This window comes from Bicyclus anynana, chromosome 21, assembly GCF_947172395.1.
Source record: "Bicyclus anynana chromosome 21, ilBicAnyn1.1, whole genome shotgun sequence".
In the NCBI taxonomy this organism is placed as follows: Eukaryota; Metazoa; Arthropoda; class Insecta; order Lepidoptera; family Nymphalidae; genus Bicyclus; species Bicyclus anynana.
Window position 1 is genome coordinate 7,215,549 of NC_069103.1, and position 20,022 is coordinate 7,235,570.

Consider the following 20,022-nt stretch of genomic DNA (forward strand, 5'->3'; position numbering starts at 1 on the left):
TATAAAGGCGAAAGTTTGTGTGTAAGTGTGAATGTGTGTAAGTATGTTTGTTCCTCTTTTACGTTGCGACTACTGAAGCGATTTGGCTGAATTTTTGATTAAAAATAGATTTTACTCTGGATTAACATATAGGCTACTTTTTATCCTGGAAAATCCATGGTTCCCGCGGGATTTGTGAAAAACTGAACTTCCACGCGGACGAAGTCGCGGGCGTCCGCTAGTTTACTACAATCCATCATCATTCAATATCATTATTCTCACTCTCCGTTTGTAATAGGAGAATAGAGCTCATACCCACCACGCTGTTGCATTGCGGGTTAACGGGCTTGGGGTGAGAACGTTAAATTGTTTTACGACTTTAAAATTCCCAAACTTTTGGTAGTTTTATACCCACGTGCACATTTGTAACACCACCAAATTCCCAAATTCAGGCTGAGAAATTTCTTTAAAAACAAAATTGTATTTTACAACCTGACCCTGGACTCGATCCCAGTACCTCTTGATCTGAAGTCACCCTCGTTGGTCTACTCCAATCCATAATATTACCTACTCGTATAAATGTAAAAGTTGGTTTGTAATATGTCACATTTTCACGCATTGTCTTCTCAACCAATCGTCAAGGAATTTTTGCATACACGTTGTCAGGGGTACAAAAAGAACATAGAATACCTTTCATCAAGGAAAAACGTACTGTTCCCGAGGGATAGAAAAAACCAACTGATCCACGCGGCTAAAGCTATGGGCAATAACCAGAAAGTAAGTATTAAAAGTGCGAATTTGACTTTTTTTGCTTTGCACGCCAATATCAATAAATCCTCGTCCCATTTTATTTTCAGGTTCATCTTCAACCGTTGATTATTAAATATGGAGAGCGAACGACAGCCAGACCTTCGTCATTCTATAAAAGCTGAAAGTTTGTCAGAAAGTTTGTCAGCTTTTATAGAATGACGACAACTTTTATTAATTCCATGTACCTACTATGCAAAATTACTATTGTATTCAATTTCATATGAGTCATCTACCCTATTCTCAGACCAAACACATAAGGACTAGTATCGCACCCAAATTCACGAACAAAATTTTCTGCCACTTTCTAAGGAAAACTAGCTTAGATTTCATACATATTTTAAACTAAACTAGCAGTTTTTGTTCGTTTTTTACCCCATATAACTACATAAAAAGGTATTTTTACGGAGGTTTTTTACCGACGGACACGATTTTAAACTACGAAACATCGATTCTTTAGAGACAGTGTTTATAATCGCTTATGATCGTTGATCATATACGTTGACAGAAAAATAATGTCTTGCGAGGCAGGTCCTTATCTAATTAGTCTGAGACCCTATTACACTAGAAACCATAATCTTGTGAACCTTCGCTGTTACGGTCTAGAAGGTGTTGCTAATAAAAGGTAGGTAACGTGTCATTAATTTTTTTGACTCCCAATATTTAAAAAAATCCTGTATCTAAGCCAATGGCCACCCTAGATAAAAGGGTAATCCCTACGATTTACGTCACGTCGTTACTCATTACGCACGCGAAGGCTTTGAAGGTAAAATTACTGGCCCTTGAGGGGAGGCTGGGGTCGGATAATAAATGACGCCGGCCGCGCTGGGGCGAAGTTGCCAACTTTTTGTGACAAATTGCCCGAAACTGCGTGCGACTAAGCGAGGAGTTGAATTAGGTACACGTCCCAATTTTGTAAATAAAATCTGTTACATAGAATTTTTTTGTTCTAACTACACATATTTTTATATAATTTTTAGTATGTTCGTATAAAGCAAGATTATACCTACACGTTGATTAAATAGTAAACATTTTGTCAGTAGTTGAGATTACACCGAGAAATTTATTATTTTTTTATAACTGTGATATTGGGTCACAGTTATTAAAAAGTAATAAATTTCTCGTTGTAATTATATTTGCATCTTTAAAATATTTATTTATTGATTTATTAATATTTTAAATAAAGAAAATTTAAAATAAACTAATAATAAAACGACATTACAACTTCAAGTAACAGTTTTATCCATAATAATTACCTATATCGTAAACCTGTAAATTATTTACCTTAATTTTGAAGTGACTAAAGAATGATCGATGAAAAGCACCCATTCAATCTCAAATTATTGTCTTATTAAGAGGTTTACAATAACATTTTGATAGGCATTCAATTTATCTTTAATTACACATTAACTACACATTTTATCTTTAATTCTGCAAACTATTTTTCCTTATTTAGAAGGCATCAAAAATGAAGAAAATCATTGTCTCCTTAGGAAATCCACACTTCCATACATACTTAGATAGATATTAAAAGATTAAGTATTCCAATAAAACTTACCACTAGCACGCCAATTTAAACAGAATGTATCTAGGAAATGAGAAAATTAATTAAGTGGGGAGACAAACACAGCCAATAAGCGATGTTGTTTGTTTAGGACCCGAAACGATTTCGCGTTACAGGTGGCTATGCAAGATTCCCCGATTTCCCCTCGTTTGCTCAGCGCTGTGTAAGGAGATTTAACATATTTATTGAAATCCAATTAGGGATTTTTGTTGTTAAGCTAAGTTAGGTACTCCCACCTACAAATACTTGAATGTGTACATAAGCTTTTTGTTATCGTTGTTTAAAGCGATGGACTATCAATATTGGTCATTGGTCTTTTAAAAGGTTATCATTATCGTTACCAGCCGATGGACGTCCACTGCTGGACTTAAGCCTCTTGCATGGACTTCCAAATACAACGGTCTCGAGCCACCAGCACCCATGGTCGACCTACACTGCGCTTTCCTTTAAGGGGTCGCCATTCCAGCACCTTGGGACTACAACGTCTATCGGCTAATTGGTTAAAGAGTTAAACGTCTTTTAAAATTCACAATAATGTTCTTTATATATGTTACTGCCCACTAACTTAAAGTAAATAACAGCTTATATACATAAAATATTTGACACTGATTTTTATACAGTATCATACCGGAACGCTAAATCACTCGACGGTACTTTCTTGCTGGTAGATTGGTACATATAGGTATGTACCATGTATCGTAGTAGGTACCATGGTGAACTGACTAAAGCCTTTTTTTGCGGGGGAAATCTCTTTCTGAGATACCCGACTTATTGGGGGACAAGACGGGTTATGTGGAATTTAGCACTAAAACCAGAGGGTTGCAACCCTCAGCGCATTTTGGTAGTCTCCGGGACCTCACTTAAACTCGCCGGTGCCTCTAGTGCTCGTCTTCGAGTGCCATGACTAAAGCCTACAGTCAGATTATAGCTTAGCAACACTGCATCTCTCTGAAACAGTTTACAGTACCAGCTTAAAGGTATATAGGTACCTTCTGATTGGTATTAAAAAGTAATGCTTGCTGAAATAATGTCCTCCATTAATTCTAACCTCAGCATAATCCGATAGGCGCTGCCCACTCCAATCACAAAAGGACCTCCCCAAAACCCTCGGCGCTAAAAAAACGTAAAAAAAAACAAAAGTTATTTAAATAAAACCGGGCACCCGCGCTCTGTGCGCATAAATTGCCTTCATTAATTTCCGGACCCGCGAAATATTGTCTTGAAAGGATAATCAAATACAAAAACAGGGAAATGGCGGTGCGTCATTTCCATACATTTTACCCCTCCCCTTGCCCCCTTTTCGTTCCATTTCGTCCCCTTTTCCGGTCCCTCCGACCCCTTTATGAGTCCTCCAATTACAATTCAACGGCCGAGCTTAAGGTAGCATTAGAGAGAATGGTAATGGACGCAATTATCTATATACCTACATCGCTAATTAAAAAAAATAACAATTTGGATGTGGAATGTCGCTTCCATGTAAATTTAATGGCGTTATGTGTTTGTACATGGGAATCACTGGATACTTGGATAGGTATTGTTGCTATGTTAACTTATTCGATTTTAGCGGGTATCCGCAAACTTGCACGATAGCTATCGAATACTTACCTATTTCGGCCTCACTGCTTAGCCAATCTTGACGAAATACATTATGATACTTGTTAATCCCAACAAAGTAAGAGTACCTGCGGGATCTTATTATCTTAAAACACCAAAATACAATATAGGACAATGTCGCGAGGTTTTATTTATCTATTTGAAACTGCAATTCTTGTACACCTACATACAACCTATAATACATCTTGAATCATCATCATCATCATCGTCATCATTAAAGCCGTGGAACATGTGTACTAGAACCAAATTATTAAGTTTTTCGATAAGCACTATGTAAATATATCTATGTGAATATGTACACAAATCACAAACACCCTTATAGTTGGAGAGCCGAAGAGGGGATTTTTGCAGTTACTCGAGCGCGACAGATAAATAGGACTACACCTTACACGTTATTGAGAAACTCCACAAAGTATGAGGTATACCACCATAATATTGGTGGATACGTTCAGGCAACCAAAAAAAATTAACTTCAGAAATACTCAACTAGCACGTCAGATTAAGATAAGGTAGGTGAATTGATAGCTTAAAACTGCGCATTTCGAAAATCTGACGATTTGAGCGTAACGTGCCTAATGGAACGGGATGGTTCCAAAGTTACAAAATAAAACCCTTATATTTTAGTTCTCGAATTACCGGCTATTTTTAACTTATTTTGAAGAAAATAACCTCCTATACAAAATTTTCTGACAATTTCAGTTAGCCAAATTAATATTTTTTTTAAAGTCCACCGCTAAAAGCATAAAAAGTAAATTAACATTTATTCTTCCTATAATTTAATTACCAAATGTAATTGGTCCCCATGACATTTTAGTAACTGCTAATATAGCATCCCAGGCTCTCCTACTATGAGATTCCACTATATAGATCCAACTCACCACAATACAAGCTTCTAGCGCTAGCAATTTAAGTAAAACAAGAACGAATATCCGACTGTTGTAGACTGTAGTCTACAGTGAGACCACAATTATTTTACTGTCTTCCTTTTCGTTCGTTTAAACCTATTCTATTTTAAATAAAAGCGGGAATCTTGTCCAATATTGTAACCACAATGGTACTAGAACTTTTTAGATATAATCAACTATCTATACTAATATTATAAAACTGAACAGTTTGTTTGTTTGTTTGATTTAACGCGCTAATCTCAGGAACTACTGGTTCGATTTGAAAAATTTTTTCAATGTTAGATAGCCCATTTATTGACAAAGGCTAAGACTATATATTATCCCCGTATTCCTACGGGAACGGGAACCACGCAAGTGAAACCGCGCGGCGTCAGCTAGTAGGTTGATAAAATGTGACTGCGTTTTTTGAAATGATTTCACGCTCTAACTATAAAACTGATTATCATGAAAATCTGTATACGCCATGGTGTCACGGCTACAGAACATTTCATCCAGAATATCGTACTCGGAGGATGAAAAATAACTTTTTCGTCTTGTTGGAAAAGCTTGACAGAATCAATAAGCAAAAGACAACAGTCCCGAACTTGTGAGATAAAAAAAAAATATATTTACTATACTAATAGCATTAACAACTGAGTCTTAGGGCCATAAATCATTTCTCTATATCTATCTCGCTTGCACTTATGGGTCTTATGGAGCCGTCTAGTGAAGGGTGTAAGTAACAATGAAAGACATATTATCGATAAGTAAAGTTTATTATCGTATCTTGTTCACAAAATTAAAAAAATTAACAATATTTGATTTAATATAATACATATTTCATATTATATAATTATTAACTAAATAAAATTAATCTTCATCTGAGTCTTCATCATCAGAATATTAGTATCCATAGTGCGCAACGAGTAACACATGAATGTATTTATTTAATTGCAGTAAACACATTTATAGCAATAAAAATACGCAATGCAATTACATTAGAAACCGACCAATCAGAATCGTCCAAATCATTATTGACTCATCATTAGCACGTGCGCAGGTAGCCGTTTATCGATAATTAGGGTGCGCAGGTAGGCGCGCTGCACATTCCTATCTTTTTTGACTTTTATGACCGGACGACTCAGATGATAATGCGCATACTATAACCAAAAATATCCTGCGAGAAACAAATACAAAGATCATAAGATGCTGAACACCAAAGGATTAAATAAAATATACCAATAATACGTGACAATGTACTCATGCGTCTTTCAAAAATAACCGCACTACGGCTTGCAGTTAGGTAACGTATGGAAAAAGGTCTTAAAAGAGAAAAGGGAGCTAAAGAAAAAAAAACGAACATAGACAAAGTTTATTCTAGAGAAAACGTCTAGCATATTTAGGACCCTAGTGCTTCAATGATTATAGCTAGGTGTCGAAATTTACCTACTGCTTTATTCGGGTACCAAATCCCTCTACTTAAAATTTTGCACCAGTCTTTATGATATCTGTACACAAACCTTGCTGTTTTACGAAGCAAAATAAAACACAACACTAACGTTTTAAAAATAGAGTCCATTTTCAAATAACAAAAGATAAAAAGATTGTGTAAAAATCTGTTTTTTGCATTCTAAATCGTATCCCAAGGCGGGAAAGCCTCTTTTCTATTAGTGAAATCTAAATAAGCCTTTGAGAAAACGCGCGTTATGTAATAAAAACATTTATTTTGTCCGTACGCGAGTAAATACGAGCTCTCTTCCCCTTATATACAGTGATTTAGTGCAACGGAGATCGTTTTGATAATTCTTTCATATTTCGCTTGGTCGAGCGTTATCTTAGTAGAAAACGCGACAAAATAGACTTCTATTTTCGCGCTGTTTGCTGTTCGTTAATTCTTTGAATACTTATTTATTTTTATTGCTAGTAATATTATGGTTCTTAATACTTACGTGTAGGTATAACGGTATCATATATTACTACTGGGCTTTTTTGAATGTTTTGGACAGTGCCAGATTTGAGCACAATTTCAATTAAATTGGCAATCGAATCTAGCTGTTACTGTTGATAAAGCGACTAACATGTATACACTAGACCTTTTTAGTTCTTGCTAGAAAAAGTGACGTCATATTAACTAAATTTCCAGAAATTAATTTCCAATATGCCAATTCTAAATAAAACATAAACAGTTAATACGAAGCTAATGTAGGTAATCATAAAATAAGGCTCAAGTTCTGCAAAGACTTTAATTATTCGTACGGTTGTTGTATGAATATTCACTACGAAAAGAACTATAAGAGTTAGGTTTACAACTAAGTCAGACAAGTTATTATGTTAAATAATGTTGTTTTATACTTTCGCTACCAGTTTAAATTGTTATGACAATACAGTAATTTTTTGCGTAACGTTCATTTTACTTGCGCCAAACAAAACTTTGTTCGACGCAACTTCGAAAAACGAACTAAAAATGGTTGCCAATTGCAGCTGTTTCCCGCGCTCCGTTGCATTATACCACATCCCCTCATTGTAATCGATTACTGGCAACTTTATAAAAAAGCAACAAAGAGGTTGTTTATCGAGTCGCGATCCAAACCTGTTTCTGCAGCTACAAGTTTGCATTCCGCGTACCTGTGGCGTTGCAAAATCAACCCTTTCGAGAGTTGCACGTTAAAGAACCCTTAATATGTTTTTAATATGCCTATTGATATAATTGGACTGGTTACAAACGGGTTCTATGTGTTCGTTGAGGACAATGTGCTGCAAATCAATGCAGCGACGTTGGCTTGCAAAAATGAGGTAGCTATCTCTTGTAGGTGCCTACTAATAACGGTTGACGTTTTACGTTTCTGGTATTATCGTGGCAACGAGCACCTACGTGATTGATCTAATAGTTCACTCATATGAAATTTAATATACCTAAACAATATTAATTACATGGAATAAAAAAAACTTAAATTCATGTATTTTTTAAAATTTTCCAAACGTCAAAATCGCTGTCGCCATTTTGACGTTTGGAAAATTCTAGAATGATCTGAAATGAGAATTTTTTTTTTGCTATTTAGCAACAATCAAATTGTCAAATTAGAAGTTGAAAGGAAATTTTAGAAAATATAAGAAAGTTAGAGGTGCATGTCCCGGATCGGATTCGAACCTATGCCTTCTTAATCGAAGTCAGAAATCATATCTACCGAGCCATCACATAGCTATCATTCTTATTTTAGGTATTTATAAAAGTAATGCTTGTAAGGTTGTAGGAGGTGACCTCTGGATCTACTGAACCGATTTGGAAATTTCTTTTACCACTAGAAAGCTACGTTATTTGTAAGTAACATAAGGTATTTTATCTCCGTATTCTCTCGGGCATGGGAACTACGCGGATGAAACCGTGGGGCGTCGACTAGTTCTTAAATAAATCATCATAGCGTAGCAATTTTCGATCACGAAGCATTTCATAATTATGTGAATTTTACATTTGCGGCATCAAATTACAGCAAGTTCGACATATTCTACGCTATAGAAATATTAAAATGTATCGGATTATTCGCCTGAGGCTGTACGCAATTGTAACATCATGATATTTAAAAACATACGTAGGTACAAATGTTATTTAAAACTAATAATATAACAAAATGTATAAATATTACAAATGAAAACAGTAATTTACATAAAATTTCATGATTTGCTTATTTGATTAATTAATTTAATTTGGTTATAAATTACTGAATTGTGATAATGCCTTTTTAGATAGTAGGTAGGTACAATCTTGAAAAGGGCAAAATACTCGTAGCATAAATCGTCAATGTAGGTAATGTTCGTTTATAAAAAGTTTTATTAGAATTTGAACTGTTCAGCGGAACCCAGTAACCCGCTTGAAATCCTCGGTCCACTTAGTGGGGGGTCGATCAACACTGCGCTTTCCGGTGCGGAGTCGCCATTTCAGCACCTTGGGACCCCAACGTCAATCGTCTCTTCTAACTATGTGGCCTGCCCATTGCCACTTCAGCTTCGCGACTCGCTGACTCAGTGACTTTGGTTCTTCTGCGGATCTCCTCATTTCTGATACAATCACGCACAGAAACTTCAAGCATAGTCCGCTCCATCGCCCGCTGAGTGACTTTGAGCCTTTTTATATGGGCTGCAGTTAGCGACCAGGTCACGGATCCGTAAGTCATCACTGGCAACACGCACTGTTCGAAGAGTTTCGTCTTCAGGCACTGAGGAGTTTTGGACGAAAAGATGTTGCGGAGTTTCCCGAACGCTGCCCAACCGAGTTGGATTCGGCGGTTTACCTCCTTCTCAAAATTGAACTGGATTGTGTGTACTAGGTATATATACTCGTCATCATAAATCTGAGTCCTTATTTCATATTAATTTACACATACCTACTCGTAGTACGCGCTCCTGAGAAAAACGTCTTGCAAACAACTACAGATACAAGTGATTCCAAATTCCTTTTCTACAAAAAAAAAAAAATCTTTTGAGAAGGACCTGAAAAATCACTTTCTTCAAACCAGTACTTCTGACGTCTATTCAAAAAATCTAGGTATAGATACACAAACCGACTAACTCACCTACAATAAATTAATGTATCTATTCCTCACACTACAGAACTCTAAAATGTTAGAGAAGTTTTATATTTGCAGTGAATCGTATTATTCAAACTCGTGTAAAATGTCCATCGAGTGACCACATCCACGCAAACACCTATAGCTAACTTTATGAATTTGTTTTGAAATTGGGCCGGCATAGCATAGCATAGAAGATAATCAATAAGGTCCAATATGCTACCAGTAATGCGGTTGCTTCATTTGCATTTAGATTAGTTCTGTGTTTTACTTTCGCGCCGACCTTTTCACATTTATTTTAATAGATTATAAAATAGATACATAACTAAGCCTATGTTTTAGACTGTAAAGTACAGGTTTCCTATGTTTTAGACTGTAAGCCTATGTTTTAGACTGTAAAGGTTAAAAGGTTATTGGATTCGTTAATATTTCGTCATTATCAACCGATAGACGTCCACTGCTGGTCAAAGGCCTCTTGCATGGACTTCCAAAAACATCGGTCTCGATACGCCAGTGTCCAGCGGCTCCCAGCAACCCGCAACCTTGATATCCTGGGTCCTCTTAGTGGGGGGTGGACCAGCACTTTCATTCCAGAACCTTGGGACCCCAACGTCCATCGGCTCTTCGAACTATGTGGCCTGCCCATTGAAACTTCGCGAAGCTGAAGTGGAAGTGGAAACCTTTTTTTTGCTATATAAAAATTAATTAACGATTTAATATGGATTACTTTGTTTGAACCTGCTCACATTTTAAACTACATACTTGGAATGTTATGTATTGTGTGGTATGATCCACTTAACATCCGTACTTATAATAGAAACATAGACTGCTAAACAAAAGCCGAAGGTATGGCTATGGCAGGCTCTTAAACCACTATGTATCGTACAAGTGTCGACATAAAACATGCGACCGTGACCACGTCACAGCTACTACCCAATTTTTTTTAATTTGATACCGTACGAAGCTTTCTTGGTTTGCATATTTCTGCCACTGAATTGCACATGTCCGCTAAATTAAACCCGCTATCGTGAATGAAATTTTTATATATCTGAAATATAATCGCAGTCTCGCTATGTGGGTTTTTTTTCAATGAGATTAGCCCTGGACTGCAATCTTTTTTTTAAATCCCCTTAGGTACTTAAGTTGAGGGCACCTTTTTATGTTAGCTTGAGCTTGACTACAATTATGCCTGGTGGAAAGATGATGAGTTCTATGGTGAAGCGCGCTTGCCTAGAAGATGCCTATTCAGTCTTGTCTTAAGGGTGCTCAAATTATACGTGGGAACACAGAAGCTGGAAGTGTATTCTACATCTTAGCAGTTGATATACGGCGTTCTGTTGTTCTGTGGTAGAATGGAGATGGAGGCACTAGATTGTAAGATTGTAAAGTTTCTGTGCACACTCTCCAAAGTATGGTGTCGTTACCCTCCTCACAAAACGTGCCATTTCGAGTATTGATGTATGGGCATAATAATAAGCCGTATGTAGTCAACCCTTGCTCCAACAGCTAATTAAAAACTTATGGATTAAGAGGAAGGTCTAGCCAAACAGTCACTCGTTCTATTAGTATTTCTTTTCTTTTTAATTCTACACATGTTGTAGATTTTTAATAATAGGTAGTTCATTTAAAAAATTTGTATTACAACCTAACTAATATTACAAACGTTTAAGTTAAGTAAGAAAATATCAAAATTCATATTTTCAAGCGAGCGAAATCGCGGACGAGACTAGTCTCATACCTACCATATACCTACCTACATTATCTAAGATCCGTCATAATTATTATCACCATAATACGAACCAACCCTTATATAAAACGAGTAAGCACGGATAAGGGTTAAGACCCTTCGCAAAGAGCTCGGTTCTGCATCAACGCCACTGCAAGCTTATTTACCTGCACACTCCAGTATATAGGCTAAAGCTTTGCCAAACAAGAATTGAAACCAGTTTGGGAAACTTATTTTCATCTGAAATTTGCATGCGGTTATAAACTTTATGTATATTGTAATAAGGATTATTTAATATAAATTATTTTAGCGAAGATGTTTAGGTGGGGGGATGATTTATAATAGCTGGTCAATAGTATCGCTGATTTCATTCGGTCGATATTCTGTTCGCGATCATGTAGTGCACATGAAATTTGTGTGGCCAATATTGGCGTGCTTTGGGCCAATATTTGCGCAAATTCTAACAGTTTAATTATTGATTTAAAATTGTGTGAAAAGTTTGTAATGTGAAGAGTGCTTATAATGGTGAGTAGATTTTGAATATTTTTTCTGGAATATTTTACCTAGGTATATTAATCGAAGCCATCAAGAACTTTGCGTGTATAGAAAACCGTCTATTTTTTTTAAATTGCTAGCATATGTTTCTAGTTGTGTATTTTGGTAAAAATAATGGCCTTATTGGTTAGCCAATGTAGTTTCGGAACACGAGTTTCTGGGTTCGAATCCTAGATCAGACATGATCCCTAAAAATTCTTTCAAGGACACCTCAGCAATAATTTTCAGCCCAGAGTCCAAAATTTGTGGTGTTACACCCCCGTGTCTTGAATCAGATCGGTCTGATTTCCCATTCCGTCAATCCTTATTGGAGTAGCGTAGTGGGTGTGATCTCTATATAACCTCTCCCATAAGAAGACCTGGCTCTGTAATGAAGATTTCATTAAAATAACTAGCGGACAACTAAAATTGAACCTCGAACCGAGAACCACGAATTTTTCAAGGATAAAAAAAAGTCTATAAGTTCTGCAGTGAAATAGTAATAAAGAAATATCCAGTAGCGAAGACTGAAATTTTCTCGTAGGTAACCCGCTCATGTGGTTTTTTTAGGCTGAGTGTTTTTGTCTGAGTACATTAAATTATATAGTCCCTTAAACTCGTGGATTTTTAAAAGGCAACCCGATAGAAATCGTATTGTTAGGAACCATCGCCCCTGGTAATATCTTGCAGTGAAAGTCCCATTAATAACAGCTCAGCCGTTCCAAACATTAAACAGAAAGACAGAGAGACAAACAGATAGACAAATATTTAAAAAAGAACTTGATTATGTTTTAGTATTTTGCAAATAGCTATAAAGGTCTTGAAAAAACAGTTACGTATTTATAAATCGCAAACAGACACTTTTATTTAATTTATATGTATAAACTCCCAAAAAAGTGACAAAACAGTAACTTTAATAAAGTAATAAAAAGACAACTGCAGTAAAAAGTTCCGCATTCCCAGTATTAGTCCGATAGCAAAGCAGACCGCAAACAAAAAAAATGTTTATGTATTTTTTCCCGGAGAGACGCACGCCATATGGGCGACGGATCGTACGCAAAATGACAACAATCACACTGAGACAATTGTTGTTGTGTACTTTCAGAAGCTCCCATAGACTTTGTATTTTTTTTTTTAATTTGACTACACCATTCCGACTGTCAGACCATAGCGCTGGGTTTAATTTATTTATAGATGAATTTGTGGGGCTTGGATTGACATCTTTTCTTTTGATTGTCTATGTGAGGATAGGTTTAAATGTATCTACTCTTTTCATGGTCATTTCATGATCAGCGTCATCATCATCATTATCCAATTTTAATGATTCAGTTTTAATAAATTAATTCCCTATTGGAGAAGATTAGGAGCTTAGAGCTTTTTAAACTGAAACAATATTGTCGTTCTATTCGGAAGCTCCCATAGACTTTGTTTTTTTTAAACTTGACTAAACCATTTCGAGTGTTAAGCCCATAGCGTTGCGGTATTTAATTTATTAATAAATGAGTTTGTGGGCTTTAGACTGCGACATCTTTTGTTATGATTATCTATATATACCTACACTAGCGGACGCCCGCGACTTCGTCCGCGTAAAAATCGATGTCAACTTTCAACCCCTATTTCACATTCTATTTTGCAAGTTTTATAACTTATACCTAATAAATAGTCCACTTATTATTTTACATTTACAAATGTACCTAGAAAAATTGAGGACTTTCCGTACAAACTTTCTACCCCTACTTCACCCATTTCTGATTTTGTTTTCGCGACAAAAAGTATCCTATTATCCTTCTACGTAGTATGAAGGCTTGTATGACAAAAACTGTGTTAACTCGGCGAATATATATCATACTAATATAAAATATAGCCTATAGCCTATAGCCCACTCCCCGATAATGTAGCTTTCTACTGGTGAAAGAATTTTGGAAATCGGACCAGTAGTTCCGAAGATTACCCCATTTAAAAAATGTGACAAACTTACAAACTTTACCTCTTTATAATATTAGTATAGATATAGATTAGGTATAAATTTACTCTTGTGGTTGTCATTTAATGGTCATCGTCATAATTATTTTAATGACCTACTGTATGGCCAGGCCTCTTCCAGGAGTGGATTAGGAGCTTAGACCTACAGTGCTACAAATCGGAGAGGTGCTGTACAGCTGCTACAAATAATATTTGTATCTGTAACGATGACAAATAAATACCAGAACCGTCATTATTTGTCACCGTTTAAAGCTCAAGGTTGTAACACTACAGTCAGTAGTGTTACAACCTTCAGATTGTTACTGAGAATATTTTAGAACAAGGAATGCTCAATATTTTATAGACCGACCTAGGTCTCGAACCCCATAACCTCATGACAACGAGATAGTGTAGCCGATGAAAATGTTACTTACGGTTACGCTATACCTAGTAGTAAAATGACACTTATTATTAGACGTAGAGTCATCATCATTTCATCATTATCAACCCTCGGCTCACTGCTCAGCTCGAGTCTCCTCTCAGAATGAGAGGGGTTAGACCAATAGTCCACCACACTACATACATACAGTAGGTACCTACTCGTTTTTCATATTCAAATAAAACAGACTGACATTGTATAAAAATCCGTCAATGAACGGGATTAGTAAACAACCTTTTTTGTTCCAGAAAAGGCGCGAAAACATTTCATTGACTGCGGCCATTAAAGAAAAAAAATAAGTTTGAAAATGGAACACCAACCTCTAACTCGGCCACGGGCGCTCCGTAAAAAGACAACTACAATATTTGACTCCACCGTTCGAAAATCGAATATTGTTTCATCGACGCAAGCCGGTATCAGTTTGTAACGTGTTCTACGAAATTTATGCACTCAGAAGCAGTTTATCGAAATGTGACAGATATTTAATATCGTCAGAAAATAATCGGTATTTTATTCTTCATTTATATCTGTCTGTGAACAATTCTGTTTATATTATGCATTACTCATTACGTGTTTTACATTTAGTTTAGTTACCATGAATCTATTGTAAGGCGTTAGTGTACAAAAAAATAAAATTAACTATCAAAACGTCTAAAATTTACGTAGGAACAACTTTACTTATTTAGGAACAATATTATGTAGGAACAACAACTATTGAAATATAACTTATCATACGATCTTCTCTACGTAGATTCATTATTTAATTGGTTTGAATATTAAATTTGTCAAAAGTCAGTTTAATGAGCGAGCCTGTCGTTCATTACATTTCGTTCAAAATAACAGTGTAAACTCAATGTTACCTAAAACTATGACTTCTGTTTTTTCCCTGCCGAATTAAAAAAAAAAACATAGCCCATATATGATTAAACTCAAATATAATATCTTTAATTTTTGGCACAAGTATTAGCATGAAATAATCTTCGCTACCGAATGAAACGAAAGTGAAACTTGTGAGTGTTGTGAAGCGGTAATAATGACGAATCGACTTCAGCATTCGGAAACCGATAACTCTTTCTACGAAATGTTCCACAGTTAATTCATATTGACTGTTGTTGAAACTGGTGATTTTAGAAATAATGTATAAATGTTATCAATGAAATAATTAATGAATTTGTGGGCTTTACACAAATTCATTAATTATTTTAATACATATTGAGAAAATAAAAGGAGACCATCTAAAAATTTATGGCAATATCGTACTCGTAACTCATTTGTAAGGTAAACATAGAAATGGCATCTTAATTTCTATTTAATTTAAAAAAAAAACATCAATGTTTTTATTATGGATTTTAAAATACGCAAATTTTTATATCTGGATATATGTCATAAACTAATATATATCTCTTCCTTTTTTTGAAGTCGGTTAATAACTCCTATAAAGAAGAGAAAGAAGAAGCCTATGTAAAAAGAACTCAATGAAAAAAAATACGAAAACGACATACTGCATATTTTTATTGTTGTAATTATTACCGATGTTGTTCTGTGATCGTATCTTTTTAATGTATAAAATACTCGTCGATCTGAACAGTCTACTTTAAATCAAAAGCCATGATAGCAGTTCCATATATAAATTTATACTGGTCATTATATTATACCTATGTCGTCTATATGTATGTTTATCTTTGTTATTCTAACAACAGCTGAGTTTCAGTAAACATCATCGTCTCCTTCACTTAAAATATCAATATCCGGAAGTATCAGGAATCGATAATCAATATCAACAGCGTATACTTTTCTAAAACTAATATTGTAACATGCTCGAAGCTTTTTATTTTGTTAATTTTTAAAGCCACGGAACTTAATAGACTATAGAAAAATATTTACATTTATGCTTACCTATTACAAAAAGATAAATGTATACTGCTTAAAACTGTAGGGTGTAGGTAATATTAATTAAAACTTAAAAGAGTTTGAATAGCTAAACGCTACAATTATTTTCAATGGATGATTTTCAATTTTTAACCAAGGATTATTTCCAAAAAAAAAAACAAATAGAAAATAGAATAAAAATTTTAAATGTAACTATAAGCAAGACTTATTTTCAATAGAGGATTTTCAATTTGAATCAAAAAATAGAAAAAATATAGAATATTTCGGAACATATTCAATAATGTTTCGAAAAGTAGTTTTATTATCCAAATATTCCTTAATGTCAGATACTAAAACTATGTTTAGATAAACGTACTATAAATACTGACCTAAATAAGACGAAACAAAGAAAGTTAATGTCTAATTAAATTTATAATTTGTAAAACTGTCTAGCCTCTGTAGAATAATTCTGCCCTACTGTTTCGCATAGCCTAATTGCGCATAGCATTACTCTTAAAAACACAAACAAAACAACATTCATTTTTCACGAAAGAGAATTTTTAAAATTCAAACGACATTTTCTGGGAGAGGTTAGTAATTATACGAAAAAAGCGCGCAGCGAAACGCCGCCATCTTGAATCCGCGAGGCGTCACAAGCGACCTTTTTGCTAAAAAAAGGCCTAAGTCCGAGTTTAATACATACGTATTATGTGGGAGACAGCGGTGATTAAGTAGAGAAAACGTTTTAAGCGAACGTATGCTGTATTCTAAAGTTCTCAAGGTGTGTTTTCGCTTGATTCAAAATTCGTTGTTTTTTACGTTTTAGCGCATAGGGATCGGCGAGGCACATTTAGCGGACCCACCCTCGCAGGGATGAGATTTCTTATATAGTGATATATTTCTCTATCAGAGAGGGGTAGCAGAGTGGAACTGTGTAATGGATATGGAAACGCGGTGCTTTATCGCCGAGTCTGATGTTTCAAAAAGCACAGATTTTTTTTTCATTTTGCATTGTGCTTAACTACCATAGACAATTTTTAAGTTCATAATCTACGTTTGCAATATATTAAGCAACCATAAAATTAATTCAACTTTACAAAAATTAGACCAATCTAATTGATTTCCATTAATTTGAAGTTAGGAGAAAAGCTTGCAGCATTGTTTGGTTTACTCATAATGCTATTTTCGTGATAAACTGTATTGAACAATACTTAATAGCTATCTCGATTACATTGCTTTTTTATTTGTTTTATCGTTTACCTTAATTGTAGTCTTCCTTGGATATGTATGTACCTATTTATTTTCAAAATATAGAATCTCATTACAAAAATAATTTTCTTTCCAACTTGCATAATGTCTCTGCAATAAACATTTTTTAAAAAAGTTACGATCCTATTCACGCTCGGTTTTAGTTTTGCGCGCGAAAGATAAAGGTTGGCTGTTGTGTCGCTTTGCTTTATGCTTTATGCCCGTGGAATTCAAAGGCTTTAATTTTTTAAACTTCACAAAGAAGGAAAGGATTCCAAAGAGTATTTATTCATTTTAATGATAACTAGTTTCTCTATACCTTTATTACATTTTGCTACCTACTGTATGTTTTAAAATCGCAAACGTTTGATTGTATTTTTTTAAACCAATAACTTTTCTAATAGTGCGATAATATTTCATTTTACTAATTTTAATTTGCTGTATTTAATTTACAGTTTTTGAGATTTCATGATTATGTCATCTGTAATTGTTTTCTATGTAGTTGTCCATCTACCAGTATTTTGCATTAGATATTTCATTGTTATTTATTCATAATTTATTAATTAACCCACAACAGAATTAATAATTGCCATGACAACTTCTTTCATTTCATCCTCAAAACTTACGCTAACTTTGCAAATTAAAAAAATTCCAAAATTCTCTAATAATTTTCTAATATGAAATAGGTATGAAGGTAGGATATATTGACAGAATCTATCCCTTTTGTATTTGTAAAATCTTGTATAAAGAGAACTCTGGACATTGGATTTCCAGGTTGGTTGAAACAAGACAGTATTCTATTAATATACTCTCCAGTTCCTGTATTTAATTCATTTGCAATAAATTTCGATATGGCGAAAGCCTGGAGAGGCGTTAACGTTTACTGCAAGCAAAAATCTGGTCAACTTTATGACGTCTCTGTCGTTTTCTGTATTTTTAATCGAATTCCCTATTGAAGCTTTTCGTTTTTTACTATTAATTATTTTACCTTTAGATTGAAAATTGCAACTTTATATTGCAGAATTAAGCTCCATTTACCCTCTGCTTACATTGCTGGAGAATAAACTTCTCCATTGACAAACATCGATATCTCATTTTAGATGTGCATTCAACTATCTAAGTACAACTGAGGCGTGGTTCAGATTCTACGTTTTATCAAATTTCTAATGCAATTTCTTCTGATTGTATAAACTGAATTATTTTTGTATTGCAAATGATTTGACAGGTATTTATAATTGACAGTGGATAGAAATCCATATTTCTGTTTATTACTTTGGCCATCTTTGAGTATCGATGGAAAGTAAGCTTAATTTTTTCAAACAGTGCAAAGAGCAGTTTTAACTTCTGTGTTGAACAATGTTGTGGCTGCAATGGCGACTATACGAGCCACAACTTGTTCTGATTTTTAATGATGAATCTCATCATATTCCACCTCATTGCAGATGAACTCCTGCCATATAGCTTTATAGTTTGAATGATGATAAAAATGATTAACATCAAGGATTTTAAAATTCAATATTAAGATTGAGATAAATAAATAACATTGTTATCCATTCTGAGTAATTTATAGAAATAAAAATTAAAATATTTAGACCATACATTTTGTTTCCGAAATTTGCCTAACTTAATTACATATTGTCTGTTTTTAGTTAGCATAGGATTAACATTATTATATTCAATTCGAACAATAACAGCTAAATTCAAATAAAATGTATTTGTTAAAAAAAATTAAATAGGAACATACTGATTAAACTAAAAAGTAGGTATACCTACTGGCTTAAAATAGACGCAAAATATGTTTCGTAAAATTTGATATAATTTTGATAATGTATAACAATGTAAAATAATAATCACCAATGTAATACCGAATTATAATGTAACATAAAATGTTATGTCCAATAAACAAATTCAAAATTCTGTAATGTTGTTTGATTTTTGTACTCAACCTGCATTTGCAATGTTTCCTCTAAAACATTACCTATTTTTAGTTATGCTAGTTACTTGTCAAATTGTATATATCACCGTAAAATTGTAAATACCGTTAGTTTATTAACTATATCGCGAGATTGTGAACTGTCCATAGATTGTGATCTCTATACATACTCCTAAGAACCAGAACTGAGTAGCTCAAAAACCAATGGTTAGGTTATGTTAGTTATTTTTTTATTTGTGAACGTACAAATAAAAAAGTTCCTTACAATCTACCGAATAATAACACGTTAAATTGTAAGCAGTAGATAGGTAGTAAGTAAGTAATAGTAATTTTACAATCAAAGCATGTATCACATTCTAGCAAATTAATAATAATTAGTAGGTATGTTGCGCGGTTCACAAACTATCGAGAGTTTACAATCTCACGAGATAGATTATAATCTAAAGCATCGTTTCCCAACCTGTGGTCCGCGGACCTCAGGGGGTCCGCGAGTATGTGTATGGGGGTCCGCGGTGCCGTCTCTAGACCATCATCATCATCATCATCATTATCAAGCCATAATCGGCTCACTGCTGAGCTCGAGTCTCCTCTCAGTATGAGAGGAGTTAGGCCAATAGTCCACCACGCTGGCCTAATGCGGATTGGCAGACTTCACACAAGCAGAAAATTAAGAAAATTCTCTACTATGCAGGTTTCCTCACGATGTTTTCCTTCACCGTTTGAAACACGTGATATTTATTTTTTTTAAAATGCACACAACTGAAAAACGGACACGGACCGGATTCGAACCCACACCCTCCGGAATAGGGGGCAGAGGTCATATCCACTGGGCTATCACGGATTCTCTAGACCATATGTAAATGCTAATGTTTCATAATTGCTATGCTTACTTAGCATTAGA

At 34.6% G+C, this 20,022-nt stretch overlaps 1 long non-coding RNA gene across 1 annotated transcript; it reads left to right on the forward strand.

Annotated features, from left to right (window-relative positions):
* Window positions 1–11,522: 11,522 nt before the first annotated feature.
* Window positions 11,523–19,105, forward strand: LOC128199267 (uncharacterized). The gene is made up of 2 exons (XR_008251919.1): window positions 11,523–11,661; window positions 14,320–19,105. It is a non-coding gene; the product is annotated as an uncharacterized LOC128199267 (long non-coding RNA).
* Window positions 19,106–20,022: the final 917 nt, after the last annotated feature.